Source organism: Psittacula echo (assembly GCF_963264785.1).
Source record: "Psittacula echo genome assembly, chromosome: Z".
NCBI classification, from domain to species: Eukaryota; Metazoa; Chordata; class Aves; order Psittaciformes; family Psittacidae; genus Psittacula; species Psittacula echo.
The window spans coordinates 18,503,418-18,522,445 of record NC_137742.1 but is presented as its reverse complement, the minus strand read 5'-3'; positions in this window follow the sequence as shown (position 1 = coordinate 18,522,445).

Below are 19,028 nucleotides of genomic sequence, written 5' to 3'. Positions count from 1 at the left end.
TTACACTTATTTTCTAAAATCAACAAAATATTTAAAGTACATGAGGGAAAAAAAAATGTGTATGGTGTATTGAGGCTCAGTCCATCTGCTGGATTTGCAAGAGTGTGAAACGGATATGTGGAAGAAAAATGAGAATGTGCTCTTTATCTGACTTAACTGTTCATGTAATTTTCACAGGAGAGACGTATAATGAGGCTTTGAATTTAAGCTACACTGCCTCTGCCTCTGGGTTTCCCTCTCCAGTTATCAGGCTGCAACTCGAGTCACATTACATTTATACAAGAGCGGGATTACATTGCCCTAATGGGGCAGGATTAAGCTAAAGGAGGTGGAACAGCTTTCAAAGGAGCAACTTCAACACAGGGGGCCAAATTCTACTCTCAATTACACACATGTGACTGTCACAGTGATTTCAATGAGCATACTCAGGTGTAACCAGGAGCAGAGTGCCTTTGTGACATGGAGCACATACGAAAAATTTCAAGCGTAACCATGAGCATCTCATTTTTAAACAGCTGCTTTATTGTGGATGGAAAGCAACAGAGCTTTAAATAGGACCATAATCTACTGCACTGCATTCAAAAATAAATCTTTCTTCCATACTGTATTCACTTTCACCCTCTTGCAACTGCTGCAAAATAGAGCAAACCTAAAGTAAGAGACACTGAAGAGTGAAGGTGAGATTCTGAAAGGTGCGATTCTCCTCTCAAAGAGCTTACAATTTCTCTGCTTGTTGAAGCGTTTGTCACACCTCCATCACTACAGCACCTGCAGCGCCAGGCTGTATTTAGAGATACTTCTACTTCATATCCTTCTATTCAAATTCTTGCAGCTTTAAAAGTCTGTGTCTCACTTTTTGTGTCTTGGAGGATTTTTTTATATATCTTTGCATTTCTGTTTTCATGTAAGTTAGCAAGTGTAATAAAACTGTAATGAAGATTTTAATTTTTTTAATGTAAATAAAGGAGATTTTAACATGACCCATAATATGGATCCCTCATTTGGTATAGACCAGACAGACTTTGCAGTAAATTTCATCAATATCTGTACAACAATATTGAACAATATTAATTCACACTACCAATTTGCCAGAGTGCTAATAAATTGTATCGTGAGAGGCTGAGTACAGTCATGTGGAAAGGAAGCGAAAAATATCAGTAGAAAAGCAAACAGCTTGTTGGAATGCTTCTGTCCAACCTACATGCCGTCTAGGATCAGCTCATCTGACTTAAAAGACACCATCACATGCAGAGCCTCTTGTTAGGTTGTCTGCATTATGTGACTATATGAGCAACGTTGACAGAATGAAAAATGTGATGTGCAGTCACCCAAAAGTGGGAAGCTTTGCCTGTCCCTACAGGAATCCTCCAGCCCCGAGAGAGTGCACACTCATGACCATGCCACAGACCACTGTGCCATTGAAGTAAAAGAGAAGGGGAAGGAGAATTAGTCTGGGAATAAAGCAGGAATTTTCTCTAAATGAAAAATGTAAAGGCAAGTAACCAGTGTAAACTTCTGTTAATGCTATGGTATACTGCTGAAATTATTCCCATTACATATTTTGTTTTCCTGAGAAACAGTCCTCAACTTTTTAATCAAGTGATTTCACTACCACCTTTTGAGAACTGACTGCGTCTACATCCTCAGCCTAGTGCTACAGTTTAGGAAGTTAAGAATGGAATCCAAAGCCAGGAATAAAGATACATCAGTGACAGATCTTGAAGTTATTAGGGTAAGCTATATTCAAGCCATACTTGGACCATATTTTTAAAAAGTTAGAAGCCAGAAAACAGTTGCCTCAGGTGACACTGTGGCTCTATAATTTCCATGAGCCTCCAGAGGCAAGCTTCATCTGTATTAGACACCTGAAATTTGCATATCTTATCGCACCATTCAGGAGAGGAGTCAAGGGAAGCCAATTAAAACTGGAATGTTAGACGACAAGAGAAGAGTTCCAGGTTTATTTTAAAGTAAGGTGGTATCTTTCAGAGGGGCCAGGCTGGAACCTAGAAGCTGTCAAGTGCAGGCTAACTTACATCATTTATGTAGGATAAATTTTCTATCCAAAAAAAGAGCCAGCCTTTTCACTGCATTTTGCAAACACAAGAGGAACCATGCAGCTACATAGGGAAAACCAGAAGGACTAAGTTGTCTCCCCGCCAGGCTATGACATGGTTGGTGTCAGACGCTCCTGAATCTCATGAGCATTTGCTGAAGCAATCTCAAACTGCTTCTTCAGTAGCATATGGAAAAAGCATGACATCCTTTCTCTTTAGCATATCATGAATTCATATTCTGATTTCCATATAAAAAAGGCAGAACACACTAAGTAACAGCAGGAAATTAATACTGAATAATCAATCTCTTTGATAAGAAAAATAGCACTAGAACTAGGGAAGAGGAATCATCTCTCTAGGGGAACCAGACAATGCCTTCACAAATAACATATTCATTACAAGGCAGAGAAAAATCACTGAGAAAATAAATCTGCAAATAATATTTGAATAGTACTCATCTTAAACCAGCTTCAGACAGCTGTCACTAAAATTTACCGTACCTGACTACCCTTTACCATTGTGATTAACACTAATAAAAAAATCTAGTCGTGTTTTATAACCCTCTCAAAAGAACCCCACCAAACTGCACAGAGCAAGTGGGTGAATAAAAATTTGCAGCACTGACTTAGAGTCATAAATATTACTGATTAATAAAGTGTGGTCCCTGTGATATGCCTTTAATTACTTTTCCCACTGTTTTATTCACTTGGGGCTTTATTGTACATGGCTGGAGTTAGTGGTATTGTACCACAGGTAGACACAGAGATGCACACAGGTCTTTTTGTAAAAGACTGCATAAACAAATCTGAGTGATATTCATAATGTATAAGAACCACCAGTGCCTTAATAGACTGAACAACAAAAAAGACATAGATGTTTTCCTTGTACTTTTCTTTGAAACCAATTTTGTTCATGCCATGTAGTGGCATTCTCCATAAATTTTCTAAGAAACGTGTAATTTCATCTAAAGCATTACTCAAGAAAACTGCTTAAAACATCTTTTCATTAGGATGTTGAAATATTCTCCTTCTCAGCAGAGGAAACAAAAAAGCATGAACTTCAGTTTCATGGAGGAGTCTGACAATGAGAAGACTTGAAAAGTAAAATATTGAGTTATGATGAAAAAAGAAAAGAATTCACGGAGATAGCATTTCTACCGCCTGCTCACGTTACATTTTTGAGACAGATTCATACCTTGGAGTAGTTGTGTTCTTCAGTATGTACTTGGATGGCTGCTGTTACTCCCTGTTACTCACTCAATAAGGGGCAGATACTGGCCTACATTTTCATTTTTGTATTATAACTGGATTCAAAGGTAACAAGCCTGTAATAATTCATAAAGAATGAATATAATTAGGTCAGTGAGATGTTCTGTGATCATTCTGGCTTAGAAGTTCTTATTAAACTAAGGATTTACACTAAGGATTTACAGAAGAAGAGTAAAGGAAGCAGTTTCTTCAGATGAGTTATTACATTACACAAATCTAATGCTAGTTAAAAGACCATATCTAAACTGTTACTTTGGGGTATTTTACATTTTATCCAGATAACTACAAAACAATTCCATAAGTGTCAAAGCCCAGCAGAGCAAAAAAATGAAAATCTATTTTTCAAGACAGTAAGAATTAGCTTGAGAGAGTCATGATAAGGCTTTATGACTGGAGTCATTTGAGGAAATTGTTTGCTACAGAGATATTCTATTAGGTGAAATGTCATACTTAAAGGGTGTTGAGTGCATCATAATCCCTTTACTGCTTTGGTAATGCTACAAAAAAAAAAAAAAAAAAAAAAAGAAGAAAAGAAAAGAAAAGAAAAGAAAAGAAAAGAAAAGAAAAGAAAAGAAAAGAAAAGAAAAGAAAAGAAAAGAAAAGAAAAGAAAAGAAAAGAAAAGAAAAGAAAAGAAAAGAAAAGAAAAAAGAAAAAGACAAATAATTGCTTCTTTAAGAAGGCTGACCAGTGGTTGCAAAGTCATGGAGAGAATGATGTAAGTACTGAATCGGGTTACTTGGAGAAATTTTGACCAAGAGCTGATATATAAATGGGAGACCTAAGAAATTCTGTCCCTGCTCCTAGTTCAGTTGCCCTCTCTCATTATCACAATATCAGAAAGGACATGTGTGTCAATACTGCACCTCTGCCTAGCTTCCTTATGCAGATTGCAACTATGTTCACCTACAACAGGAGCAAATCAGGATGAGGAGAAAATGTCATTATCCTGATAATTGTGACAGCTATTAAAAAGGGTTCTATTCAAAAGGCTGAGCTCTGTAACAAACAAGAACTCACATAAATGCCACAAAATTTTTCTTAGTATATCCATAAAGAGCCTGGGTGGTTTATAGTGATAGTGGCTTCTTGTAAAGATTTTACTAGTTGAGCTCTAAATGCCATGATTCAATATATTTTCTTTTTTTCTCCAGTGGGAATAGATGGGAAAATGCAGTTTTCATTTGAAATTGTCTCTTGTCCTTATGTTTTATTGTTGCAGTGCATGAGAGCATATTGTTGTAGTTACTGCAGAAAAATTCCAGGCTAGAAGTAGTGTTATACATGATGGTGAAGAGATCAGATCCCACATCCTGGGTTTCATTCTTCTCTGAATTACTTTTGGTCCAGTCATTTGCTTGACTTGGAGAAGTCCAGTTAATTTCTTTTGGTGACAAAACCCATCTATTTGCAGAATCCTATCAGCTTATGCCAATTTAGTTCATACCCAAGTTCATATATTTGGACAAAATCCTGAATGATAAGAAGGAGGCGTTGCCCTTACCACCCTTTTTGAAATATGGTTTCCTTAGGAATGACCTTCACTGAGAGTACACTGTGCATACAAAGAACAGTCATTAATAAATTATATACAATGTAGAATTTGAAAAATACATACAAGCTAGACAAAGCTTTGTAGTTTGAGAGAGCTGCATAGAACTGCTAATATATGATGTGACGTGAACGAAAAGCAACTTATCACAGAAGAAGTGTTTTTGAAAATCCAGTACCATTTGATTGGAAATAAAAATCAAAAGGAGAAGGCAACGAAATGATGTTACCTGCTGGGTTTTATGGACTGCCAGAAATAAGAGTAACAAAGTTGTTCAGAATTTGCAAAAGGGGAGGTTAAGCCAAAATATAGAATTTTGACCCCAATATCTTTTTTACTTGAAGAACTCAAATAAAATTTTCAGGAATAACTAGATAAGAATGAAACTTCCTATATACACACACACATATATATAGAAATATTTAAATAATGATTAAGATGATTGTTTAAAATGTTACAATACTGTCACTAATTTGAAAGGATTTAGACATATTTTACTACACTGAAATATTAAATTTCATTTCAATCAGAATGTTTAATCTCAGTTTACAGTTGTATAGCTTACTTGGAATGAATGAACTAGAATTATGAGGGCTGAAAAAAAGGTAAATCCCAGTCATTCAATGATAACTTCAATAAAATGTCAACAACCATCACCTCCAGTGAAAGACAAGGGGGTGATGTCAAGTACCATTGCCTCTGTAGAGATGAGTCAAAACTTTATTTTAATAAAGAGGCTGAAGCCTACAAATTGCAAGAACTCAATCATCCTGATAGTGAAGTCAGTAGATTGAAATTCCATGCCATTTAGTGAGACAAGACAAAGTCCTGACCGTGTTAAGAACCACAGCACCACATCAGACAACTTCATTCTCTCCTGTCTCTTGCAAAAGCATAAAAGAACAAGATACAAATAGGGTGACCCATCCCTGATAGATCCTTCTAGAGGCCAAAACTCATGTGCATGAACCGGTTTTGTTTATTTGTGTTTATTGGGGTAAATATAGTTTCTCCTCTAAAAAAAAGCAGACCTTTCATACTTTACTAATTTTAAACACAGTACTATAGTATAGTATTATTTTCTTTTCAAGAAAAAAAAAGAAAGACTGCTAAAGCAAAGTGGTTTTATTACTAAAACTTCAGCATACAGAAACATAGGCACAGAACCTATGTATCTACTAAGAATGCAAATGTATGCTACTTTTACAGGTATCTCCAAAGAGAAACAATGTAAAAGCTATTTCCAGCTTTCTAAGGGGCTTCAGTACATGCTCAGTCATATCCTCCTTAGGAATCTCCAGTGGGTCCTATTTCCAGTGAGGCACAGCATAAGGTCATGTTTGTGACTAATCATCCAAAGTGGAACAGGATGGTGGTGAGTCAGTGGTATTACTTTGCTAGAAGCAATAGCTTATGTCAGGCCTCACTGCCCACACAGAAGGCAACAGCTTGCTGAGGATGTGTGAAGTGTAATGGTAACTGGTCATGCCTGTGTGTGGCTACTCTCTTTCAGTGACTTTCTTACTGTTTCCCCACCTGTACTGGGACTCACCAGATATGACGTTTATTGTGCTGCTGTATGGAGCTGAAGCATGATTGCTGCCTGTTCCAGAGACGTGCTGCTTTGAGGGAAACAGGATTCTGTTTTGCCTAATGAAATAAAAGTTTCCATGTACAATCATTTTACATTATACACTCTTACAAATGTGACTGTGTAACAGAGCTAAAGGATACTTCAGAGTCAAACTTTGATTTATACTCATTAAACTGTATTCAGACCAATGTAATTGAGCAGTATGAAACTGAAAGTAGGAGTCACCATCTGCCTCTGGTAGATGTCCAGTCACAGAGAAACTAAAATGTATTTGATTGTGTGGGTTATTTCAAATATATCTTAGCCTGCACATTTGAGTAAATTTGCAGTCTAACGTATCATGACAAAGAATTAATAGTGTCATAACACTGTAAAGTATAGAAACACCATAACTACTTTTTTAAAAGTAAACATTGTGTTAAAATGACAGCAGACAAGCTAGGTGAAAGAAGAAATGGCCACAGATGCATTTAATATTAAAGAGCAGGAAAAACACAGTCAAGCCCACAAGAGCCTTGCAGTTTAGGATGGTTTCACACGATCCTTAAAAAAGTGTACGAAGTTTCATACACTGACATTCTGCTGTATAATGCTATACTGGGTAGAATCTCCAAACCTCAGAGAGACAGCCTCCCTGTGGGAAAATCCCTAACTTTCTTTATGACCTTGAATCTTGCTAAGGGCAAGCAGAAAGAACGGTTTGGTGATTAAGTGTAGGATAAATTCTCTCAAAATGTCTTTGGGGAGGGTTAGCTTAGTCATTAGACATATAGTATTTTTAAACATCCTGGATCAGATCGTCAGACTGTGCCCCAACCTCTTTGTGTTGTGAGTGTGGTACAAAAGACAAAAAGCTGCCCTTGTAGGGCTTTGTCACACCTTCATGAGCCTGCTCAGTGTATGTTGCGAATCAGGACACAGCAGTGTACCTAAACCAGGTAAAATGAGAAAAGGAAGGAAAACTGCTATGGTTTCCTCATTTATGTTTAAGATGGCACTAAACTATTTTATAGAATATCAATTACATGCTGATAAAAATTATGATCAGAATGAGTTCATAATCTTTAAAACCTCATTATTCTAGGAAAAAGATATGATGTTGCTCTTCTGTTCTACCCGTTCCAGTCCTTATTTTGTTGCTTGAGCTCTGAATGAATAATGGTGAAAATAAGGCATAATACAGCTGAATCTTTGTATTGACCAAACACTGTCCAACCATTATATTCCATCAAATGGAATAAATTTAAAATTGATCACTTTAAATGATCCAAGAAAATTTCCATTAAAAATCCTGGTAATATTCTTTTACACTGCCTGATACAGCCTTCCTTTGCCAAGAGATTTCTCCTAATATTCGGGGAGTCAGTTGCATTACAAATTACAATTGTTATCCAAATTATACTTACAATGTGCTTTTAGACAAGTCTGCTTGTCTAAAGCTGCTGGTGTTTGACTCACTCTGTAGAACTGAATAAAGCAAGGATTACCAAACCTAATTTGAAGACGGAAGAGTACCTTAGAGCTCTGTGCAAGATCAAGTTCTTGCACAGGAACTGCTCAATTCTTCACACATTGCACTGAACAGTTGCACAGCAAGTACCACAGTTTCAGAGTTTCTCAATATAACAGTGGTATTCCTGATATAAATATGACAGGAAGTTTCTGACAAGCTCGGGAAGAGGAGACCATCTGTACTAGCACTCTAGGAAGAAACACAAGAGTTACTCACCGTCTTTGAAGAGAAAATCTGGGACCTTGTGTTCCAGTGAAGATATATTGCTTAGTGAGCAGAGGTGACACTGATCAGGTTATAGCACAGACTGATGTACTGTGGGGAAGCTTCCACCTGCTGAGATAGGATCACCTAGCAGCAGCCAAAGCCCCAGTAATGCTTCCAGCTTGACAGCCGGCAGATCCCCACAGTGAGCAGGGCAGATACAAGCTCTGCCTTACCTGCTGGCACATTTCTCCAGCTTCCGGCATTCCCTTAAGACTTGTGCAGACTGAGCTGTGGCAAATGAGCTCTCAGCCATTTCCTACTCTCACCCACACACTAGACAAGGCATTTGATAGCAGTAAGCCAGTTAAATAAGGTGGAGACCGAGGGTCTCCGTTTTCCCTCATGTGACCCTCTGCCACAGCACCCTGACACTGCTAGGAAGATGAAAGCTGTCCAAATCTTTCCTCATGTGGAGGTTGTGGGCCCCTTCTTGCGGGTATTGTCAGCACACTGCAAACACGCTCCACAACAGCAGCCTTACAAAGAGGGACTGAGGTGCCCTGTGAGAGGTTTAGGTGTGATTTAAGCACTTAGACCCAAAACTGTGATATTCAGAACTTTGCCCAGCTGATGACCATTCCCAAACGTATTTGACCTCTGGAAAGGCCTCCATCTTCTGCACTGGAGTTTCTCAAACACCCATATGCATGCCCAGTCCTGACAGGACACACATCTGAGACAAAACCCATCCTTAAATTGACTCAGACTTGCTTCCCATGACACAGGTTTCAACCCTCATACTCTCATTTCACCTCTCCAGTCTTCCCGGTGCTGCAGAATAGTTCAGTGGAAAAGATGGAAACACCCCATCACACACACATACCCCAGCCCTACACAGGGCTGCCTTGGCTGGGGGAGGGATGCATGGCTGAATCCCCTCAGGCGCAGAGGGAATCTGAAACCACATCTGTCTGACCTAGGTAACCATTGAAAACACTGATCACTTTTAGAGTAGGGGGAGCTACTGCTCCAGGTATCTTCTGAAAGCTAAAAATGACAACTTGCATCCCTCAAATTAAAAATGAAAAGGAAGGAAGGGAGAAAGGGAGGAAGAGAAGAAGGGAGGGAGGGAGGGAAGGGGGAAGGAGGGAAGGGAAGGGGGAAGGGAAGGGAAGGGGGAAGGGAAGGGAAGGGAAGGGAAGGGAAGGGAAGGGAAGGGAAGGGAAGGGAAGGGAAGGGAAGGGAAGGGAAGGGAAGGGAAGGGAAGGGAAGGGAAGGGAAGGGAAGGGAAGGGAAGGGAAGGGAAGGGAAGGGAAGGGAAGGGAAGGGAAGGGAAGGGAAGGGAAGGGAAGGGAAGGGAAGGGAAGGGAAGGGAAAAATGAGTGACTGCCGTCTATTAAGGAAGAGCCTGGGCTATAAATTCTGGTAAGTGACTTCTAGTAGCACAGAGGCCTACATGCTGAAGAATGGTAGCATCTGTGATATATCCCTCTGCTTGATAAGCAGCAGGTGTTTCTCTGTGGACCCCACTCAGGAGGACTCAGCTCTCCCTATCCACCTGCCCAGCGACAGATGACACTCCATAGCCTGTAATCCATTACAGAGCTCGGTGTCTTAAACACAGCTATTGCAGCATGCAGTCTGCCCCACCAAAGCTTTCCCTGGCTGGTGGGCAGCCCTTGCTCTCTCCCAAGCTTTGGCCATGGTGCAGGCTTTCAGACATGTCAAGCATGGCACTAGCAGGGAGCTGCAGCTGCTCTCCAGGCAGCATGCAGAAGAGGTGAGTTGCAGCACCTTGCCTTCTCACAAGGCCTGTGCAGAGGCAGAACCATGCTGGTCCTTTCACATCACAGGGTTTACACAGCAGGTTCCATGTGCTCAGTCACACATCCTGGCTTTCTGGAGGGAGGCCTACATCCCCTCATAGATCCCATGCCAGCTGAGGAAATGGAGGAGGTCCACATGAAACCTTGCCTAAGCCAGCTCAGTGTCCTGCACGTAGCTGGGGCTGCACCAACAGAACAGCTCATGATAGAGGCAGGACTGAGGAGCCTGGGAAGTCAGGAGAAGCCAGCCAAGGCAGGGCTTTCCCACATCTGGAGTCTTCCAAGTCACGGTCTGAGCAGTGCAGGGGGAGGAAGAGGAGAAATGCATTAAGGCAGCCACACTCCTGAGAACAGGCATGTTTCAGCTCCCTGTCCCAGCCTTCCTGCAACCACTCAGGAGGGGCTTTCATAGGGAGGGAGAAAGCCTTGACTGAAACACAAGCCCGCATCTCCCCTGTAAGCTCTGCAGACCAGCTACCAGTACTCCATTTCAACTGTAACAAAGGCATGAGGAAGTTCATCAGGGATGCCTGATCTCTATCCATCATCAGCTCTCATTGTGGTCAGTGCCTCTTTCCATGCAGATGTGAATCTGAGGAAGCTCTATGCTTGGGGAGCTATTCTGGTACAACTTTTTTCAGCATCCCTCCTAGAAAGAGAGTACCTGTCTAACCATCTCCACAAAGGTTTCCCAGCTTCTGTCCAAAAACCTGGAAACTGTCTTTTCTCCAAGGAGCTCTGCTGCCTCTCGCTAGCAGTGAGCCCCTTCATGAGTCCACGCAAGGCTGAGCCGCGTGAAACAAAGGCTTCAATACCAGAGAGCATTATCAAGGTGTCAAAGGCTCTGTGTCATGTCACAGTAGACATAAGCTGGCTCTACCCTCCCTTTTCCTCTTCTGTGATGGCCTCACAGTTGTATTTACCACCCTCCTGCCCCTGGGAATTTCACTGACCTAAGTGGAAGTACTAATTATTTGCTCCTTTTAGACTCCACATTCACAAAAGTCCATACCTCTCCCAGCTCTATTCACTTTTATCCCCAAATAAGAAATATTAAACAGTATTAAAAAAGGTATAAAACAATCATTAACTAAAGGGCAACTCAGACTAACACCACCTTACTAAAGGAGATGATTAAGAATTGCAGCATATAACTCACTATACCTAATTTATCATTAGCTAGTTATTTTTTTTTTCATTCTCTGCTTTATCAACAGATGCTTTAACTGCCTTTAATCCAGCAGTATATTTAAATATATATTAAAACTGAAAATACTTTCTGACATATTAGGTATAGAATTGTCTTGCTAAATAGCTGAAGGCAGATAAAACTCTGAAGAATGATTGGGTTGTTGGGGTTATATTTTGGGGGGAGGGAGTCAGAAACTGTAATAATCAGCCAAATATTTGATCCTTCAGTACAAGACAGCTTTTGAGTTTTTTTCCATCCCTTTTCAGTCCTTGCAGCATAAAACTTGTACTGTTAATTGCCGTGCTGCTACTTGTCATGCTTTTTCATTTTTAATTCCCATTTTTACTTTGATGCACTTACTGAATAAAGAGACCAAATTTTCCTGTGGAAGTTAGCAATAATTTTGCCATAGAAATAGGAATAAGTGCAGTGTCGAAAAATTATTTTGTGGGAATTCAGCCTCTATAAGACACAAGGCTTCATGTTTATATTAGCCACTTACTACTGCAAAGTTGCATTAACACCACCATGTTCTTTTATTCCCAAATGGTGAAACTTCGCTTCCAGGACTACCTTAATGATGAATTCTTCTGCTTTGAAGTACCTCATAATAGTATGAGAAATATGGTATGTGGTGGTCAATGCAAAAGTCTTGATGTTCTTTTCTTGCCTTTGCCACTATGTAATTGGCAGAGATTGCTGACTTCGAAACAGGATGAGCTCAACTGAATTGAGGACACATGACTCTCTTCAAGTCCAGTGGGGCTTTACTCAGAAAAGAAATTAAGATCAGGGCATAAAACAGCTGTGTTTACTGGAAGGACAGGCCTCGGAAACTAACTCGTCAGAGGAAAGACAGTGAATGACAAGAACAGAGACTTAAAACCCCAGCATTTAAAAAATATTCTGAAGTCTAATGTCTTGAATATACTGCTCCTGTGTGAATACAGGGAGCTAGTTGTTTCCCCAGTTTACACTAACCAGTAAGCCAGCAAGATCTAGAATGAATGCTGGACTAAAACACTTTTATTTAGAGTGATACAACAGCTTGAGACCTCTGGCCAGTAAGTGCTCAATCCTGCTCATCCTGACTTAATTATCAAAACTTCCCACGGTTTTCAGATTGTAAAGGCGATGCCCTGTATAAGGTTACTTGAATAACTAAAGAAGCTCTGGCCTTTCAACTGCTAAAATCATGAAATTTGTGCTGCAGAAAGAGAACCTGGGTAAAGTAAAAAAAAAAAAAAAATAAAAATGTATTTACTATCAATTCATTTTCACTCATGGAAACACTGCACCTTTAGCACACCTCAGATCCCACTGACTGCGCTGTGTGTGAAGACTGGAACCATTTTGCAACAGACAATTGAACAGTCGCTTGGCTCCGAACAAGCCTGAATTTGAGTCGTGCTCACAGGGCCAAATCCTGCAAACGCTTCCTTTCTTCATATCATGAAGGTGAAATATGTGTATATTAGAACTTCAGAGCTGGTGTGGGGCTAATTCTATTAAGGCTAAGAGTTCTCTCCTATAAAATATAATGCAAGTGATTTATATGTAGTCTCCTCCCCCAGAATTCACAATGAATGAAATTTCCTTTATGGGGCAATAAGTGAGACAGGGAGTGGCTATTTTATTTTATTTTGGTTTGGTTTACTTTATTTTATTCTGTATATCCAGATGAGATATTGGCTCCTGTTTCTGATCACTACACAAAGCAAGATGCTTTTACTGATGAACTGATAGTTTAAGAGGGTTTTTCTCTTACAACAGAAAATTATGCAGACCTTTAAGGTCAAATATGAAAAAAATTTTGGTGATAAAAACGAAATTATTTTCTTCCTACAAAATCAAAACAGTGATTTGATACCCACATGTCTAGAGGATTTTTGCCACTAAGTTCAGCAAGAGTTGGTTTTGACCTTTTAGAGCTATGCATTCCTGCTTCCGTAAAGGTTAGCAGCAAATCTTTTACTACCTTTACAGAAGGCCCTGTGTGAACTAGAAAGTTTGCTCCTGCAATTTCTGGTTCACTACAGTGATCTAATATTAATTAGTTCAGATTACTTACAGTACGCTCTTCAAGGACTAGGACCTCAGTTTGTGTCTCAAGTTGGGAAAAAAGTGTTTGGGCCCCAAATATTGGAGGCTTTTTTTAAGTATCATATATATTGTAAGATCTTCTATATATCATTATATCTTTGTAAAAAAAAAAAAAAAAAGGTTAATTTATGGGCTGTAGTGAAAAACTTCATAAACTTTTCAAGTTAATTTCCACCATATTTTATGTTATCATGCGCAGTGACACATCAATATTATCTCTATATATCTGCTAAGTTTAACACTTTTCAAACAACACCTTGTATTTGTGACAGTTAAAAATAAACACAAAGTTTTACCCATGAGAAAAAAATAGAGAAGTACCAGGATTATGGTTAAGATTCCTTTCCTAGGATATGTTGCTCTCTTGATCCTGAATTCCCTGAGTTATTGGGAGTTCTAAATGGTTTAAATGTGTTTGATGGAAAGTTATTACAAAAGCCTTGCAATATAATTTGGTCTATACACAAGGAAATTCACAGCTACTGAATCTAGAAAACAGCACTTAACCACAAACCTAAACTGCACAGAGAAAGAGTCCTACCCACCGACAAATTTCATAATACCACATTAGCAGATTCAATTACAGTATCCACTGCAAATAGCATCATGGTTATAGCAATCAGTTTACTTTCTTCCAAAATGGGATATCATGGCCCTGAACTCAACTGCACTGAGAAGCATGCTGCACAGAGTTTGGAGAGGAATCATGCAGATTCACTGTGAACAGTTTTGTGTTACAGTAGAGAAGCAGCAGAGGCCATTCATGCACTGTTTCACCCACAGAAATGTGGAAACCTACTATCCAGCTGCCCAAAAAGCAGAGAGTTTGAAAGCTTAAGAAAACAAGTGAACAGAGTGACATCCAATCAAAAGTTGCCTCTTTCTCTCTACTTTCCAAAATGCTAGTTGCTGTTGGGTTAAATGCTTTTATTGATCTCACTCACCTCAAAAAAATTTACAGCTTGCAATATCCATAAACTCAGCATAAAGGGGCTGATACAACAGGCAATTTTCTGCTCCCAAATATCTATCCATACTGACTTCCTCTCTTTCAGCTGATTTGCTTCTAATATTCCTTAATGTTGGTGAACTAGAGTGGGTTTATATATTTTTTTTTCCCATTCTCCGCAAAATTTCAACTGGAAAAAAATTACCAGTAGCGACAAACACACACACACTGGGCGGGGAGAGGGGGGACAAAAACGGAATATTAAAACCATCCTATCTGACCCCAGCGGGCCTCGAGTACTCACGGCCACGGTCTGCCGTGGGGGTGGCCCTCCCGTGCCCTGGGGGGCACAGGGGCAGCTGCGGTGGCAAGCAGCGGGGCGTACGTTTAACTGAGCAGCCCGCCCGTCACCCCTGCCCGGCGGCCGGGGCGGGGGGAGGCCAGGGAACAACAAAGCGGGCTGTAAAGCCTCCAGGTGGTGGGTGTATTTGTTGTCCTGTCTGCGAGGTGCGGTGGCTCCCCGGCCCCGGCAGATCCCAGTGCTGCTGTGGACATCAAGAAAAGTCTCTTTTGGCTGATTCCAAAACCAGATAAGAAGCCGCCGAGCCACCAGCTCTGTCTAGACTCTGGACCTCACAAGTCAAACTGGTTGTTTGGATTAGCCTTGGAGATCTACCGACCTGAACAGCCCTCCTAAAGAAAAGCCACAGTAACACCCTATTTTCCTCTTCCCATTGCCGCCCGACGTCTGCCCGGAGATAGGAGGCGAGGTCTGCTTTGGTGTGTGTCACTTATTTCTGGAAAACTTTTCCGCCCTCTCTCTCTCTGACAAACACACCTTGCCCTGTTTTGTCTGCCAGGGGAAAGAAAAACAAAACAAAACAAAAAAAAAAAAAAAAAAAAAAAAAAATTCGCAGGGGAAAAAAAAATGCAAAGAGGCACTTCAGCAAAATCCTGTTTTCAAACCTTCCTCCTTCCTTCTCTCCCCACACCACACATCCCAGGAGATCCGCGACGGAGAGCGGCCCTGTCGCTGCCCCTGTGCTGCTGATTCCGGAAGACCCGGCCCAGCACGGAGGGAAGGCTACGACACTTCTCCTCTCCTTCCCCTCCACGGGTCAGCCCCGAGCACTTGTTTGGTGGCTCTCAGTCGCGGCAAGAAAGTTCAACGACATTCAAACGAAAAGGGAATCTAACATAAAAGCTGCACCCCCGGACTGGGATGCTGCGGAGAGTGGCGCAGAGCTCCTGCCCGGACCCCCGGCACGGGCAGGAGGCTTCGGGAGAGATACTGGTTAATTTGGTACCCCCGCGGCAGATGCCCTGCGATATGGAAAGCTCGGTCCTACGCAGGAGAGCCTTTTCCATCCACCCGCTCCCCCCGGTGCCTGCCTCCTTCGGAGCTGCCTCCTCCGCCTGCACTTCACAAGTCCCGGGACTTGAGGAGTGATCCTCCAGCAGGGCCGGCACACTGGGAGCAGTTAAGTTTATATTTGTGGCGCCTGAGCTCAAACAGTCATTCAGTGGCTTGCTCTGTTATCAAGAAAACAACAATCAGGAACAATCAGTAAACAGGATCTCTTTCCAGCCCCTTTATTAACTACTTACAGTTTCACTGAAGCACGCAAACCGCCCAGCAGTGGCACTTCGCACCGTAAAAAGCTGTCGGCCTTTCGGGCGTGCAGGGGGGTTGTGAAACGGTGCTCGTGAAACGCACCCAGCACCTCTAACCCTGCATCCGCTCCGGCTGTGGCTCCTTCCCGGGCGCTGCACTGGGGCTGCGGCGACCCAAGGGCCGGCATCTCCTGAGGGCCCCTCATTCTTTCACCACTGCCCATCTCTGGTTGACCCAACGTGAATTTGTTAAAACATGTATGCATATATACATATATATACATATATATATATAAAGGCAAGCACTTACTTTTGACATGTTCGACTGATCTCAGCGCTGGAATTCACGTGCCTGGCTTCTGTGTCTCGATGCTACGTTGGCTGGAGATGCTGAGAGTTAATTAACCTGGTGCAAATATTGAAATTAGAAGAGTTTGAATATTGGTCTCTGCGCGTGAAAACAGAATTCTCAGAGAAATTACATCAAGGCTTAACAGACCTTACTTGACATTGTTGAGGGAGGCTGGAGCAAGAAAACCGGAGGACCTGGATCTGTTAATTGCCGGCCGTACCCGTATCCTAAAGAGAAAGCATAGCAGGAAGGTGCACAGAGCACTATAAAGACACGCATTTCACCAAGAGGATGTTTTCTTTCGCTTGCACAAATCTTTTCCGAGCTCAGAAAGGGTGTTCTCCTGAAGGCATTAGGAGAGACCTCTCGAAAGTTTGTCTCTGTTCCATGGTGGATAATAGTCTTTGGAGGTTGGAGGAATGGAGGGAAATATGCCACAAGTGTATGAAGCGGAAAGAGACCCAAAGGCCATAGAAGAATCCCCTACCACCACACACAAGAGAAATGATATTGTATTAGGACGAGTTGTGTTTAACTGAGGGCTCGCGGGAGAAGGCTCCGGTGACCCCGGGCAGCACGTCTGCGCAGCGGGCGGGCTGGAGCGGGATGTCTGCTGCCGGGGGGGGGCGGAGACCCCTAGTAACCGCAGGAGAAGCGACCACAGCCCCCGTGGAAGGCTCGGAGGGGCAAGCGCCCCTTGGGGATGCAAGAAGAAGCCCGGCCGTAGGTGTGAGTGGAGGCACATCCCGACCGGGGCTCCCGCCCGCAGCCCTCCAAAGACACGCTGCCCTATGCACTTGGAGGACCAAGACGCTACTTTGGCAGCCCAAAAGCAAACCCCTGCCTCCCGCCAGGCCGCTTATCTCGGCGGCAACCCCAGCAGCCGGGAGGGCTCGCCGGGACCGCTGGGCGCCAGGCAGCACTGCGCAGGGCTGGGGGGGCTGCCTCCTGGCAAGGAGCAACTGCCAAAATCCACCTTTCGCTCCCGTGTAGCCCTCGGAGACGACAGACCCTCACCGACCCTAAGATCCTGGGAAAAGTGGGGAGGGGGAGGTGTCACAGCAACCCACCGACGCGAAATTGCTCTCCCGCTGGGTCACCCCCCTCCCACCCCCAGCGTAACCCTGTGCCTTTCCCCCTACACGTTAGCTCCCAGGCGGTGAAGAGTGAATGCAAAGGCCCTCGCTTTGCCCTGACCTTACAGGTTTCCAGCGCCATTTGAAGACACCCCCCAGGTCGGAATGTCGGTCTCCAACATCCCCAACCCCCTTCTTTCCCCCGGGTCAATAAGAGCGACTCAAGCAACTTACAGGTTAAAACACCGGAGAAATGACACCCTTTCTCCCTCCCACCACCCGAAGCGTGGAACCAAGCCTGTGATCCTGCATAAAAACACAAAGGTTACTGATCACACAGTTTAAGGTAGATTTCATATTTATTTAAATATTTATCAAGTACTCAAAAATGTATTACACTTGAGCATACAAAATGAATCCAGTTTCTAATCAGGATTATTGAAATCCTTGTATTAGACTTTTAACTTTTTTTTTATGTTCTCAGTACTGTCGAAGTGGTTTGTCTCTATAGCTGAGCTTGCTCAGGGTGGGCTGAGATGGTGAGAAGGGAGAAAAAAGAAGGTTATGTTAAAAAAACATTAGACTTTGGAGTAACTATCATGCAAACCAACTTGTGTTTGTCAGACGAAAAATCTCTGTATATTCCAGTTTAGGAGTTTTTAAAGCGAGCCTTTGTCTTGTGCTGGCCGGGAGCACTAGGGAGCACTCGGAGCAAAAACAACCCTTTTTTTTTTTAGTTTTTTTTTTTTAATACTTTTCCCCAAGAAATCACCCACGCTTCTAGCTTTCACCACCCTCTCCCCCGCAAATTAAAAAAGGAAGAAAAGAGGGAGTGAAGAGAGGGAAGTCGACAGAAAATAAGAAACACTATTCGTGCAATTTCATAGCAATATCCCCATAACGTATACCTCCTGCAGCATTATTCAATTGTTTTGACAGCAGACACTGATAAATAATGGTCATACTTGACTTGTTAAGCAAAAAGCGTCCCTTTTATCAGGAGCTTATATTTAAAGTACAGGTCACTTCAACAATCTCAACAACGAGGCTTTGGTATACAGCACTTTCTTTTTTATTATTTTTAAAAAATAACAGAACTCAGCAAAAAAGCCTGAGCTCCCAGTTTTTTAGATGTTTTAACGTTATGTCAGATCATGCCTAGAGTAATATCACTTTTCAGGTCAAGGGATGCGGGGACGGGGACAAGAGAGCTTCTAACATTATCGATTGAAAGCTAAGGCATCCAAATAGCCCTGATATAGTTGTTGAAACGGAAATTTACAAGCTGGTCGTTAATACTTGCAATAAAATATCACACTCCTTTTATTCGCTAACGACCTGCTTTGCATGCAATATTTTATTTCAGGTATTTTAGCTGCTAACTTGTAAATATTTAGAAGAGGGAACTTTGTTCATTATTTAATATTAATATTATTATTATTTTCTTTATTCTGAACGCTTATTTAGTGAAATAGTCCTGAAGATATAATAATTCTACATATGGCGCTTTCAGTTCACATAATATTTAAGAAAAAAAAAAAAAGACAAAATCCACATAGAATTAGACATATAATTCAAAGACCACGGTACAACCTTTCCTTTTTTTTTTTTTTTTTTTTTTTTTTCTTTTACTTCAACAAACAAAAAATAGTCAAATGACATGAAAAGTGGCAAGTCTTCCGATAATAAATAATAAATTACTTTATAATTTGCAATGCAAGAGCAAA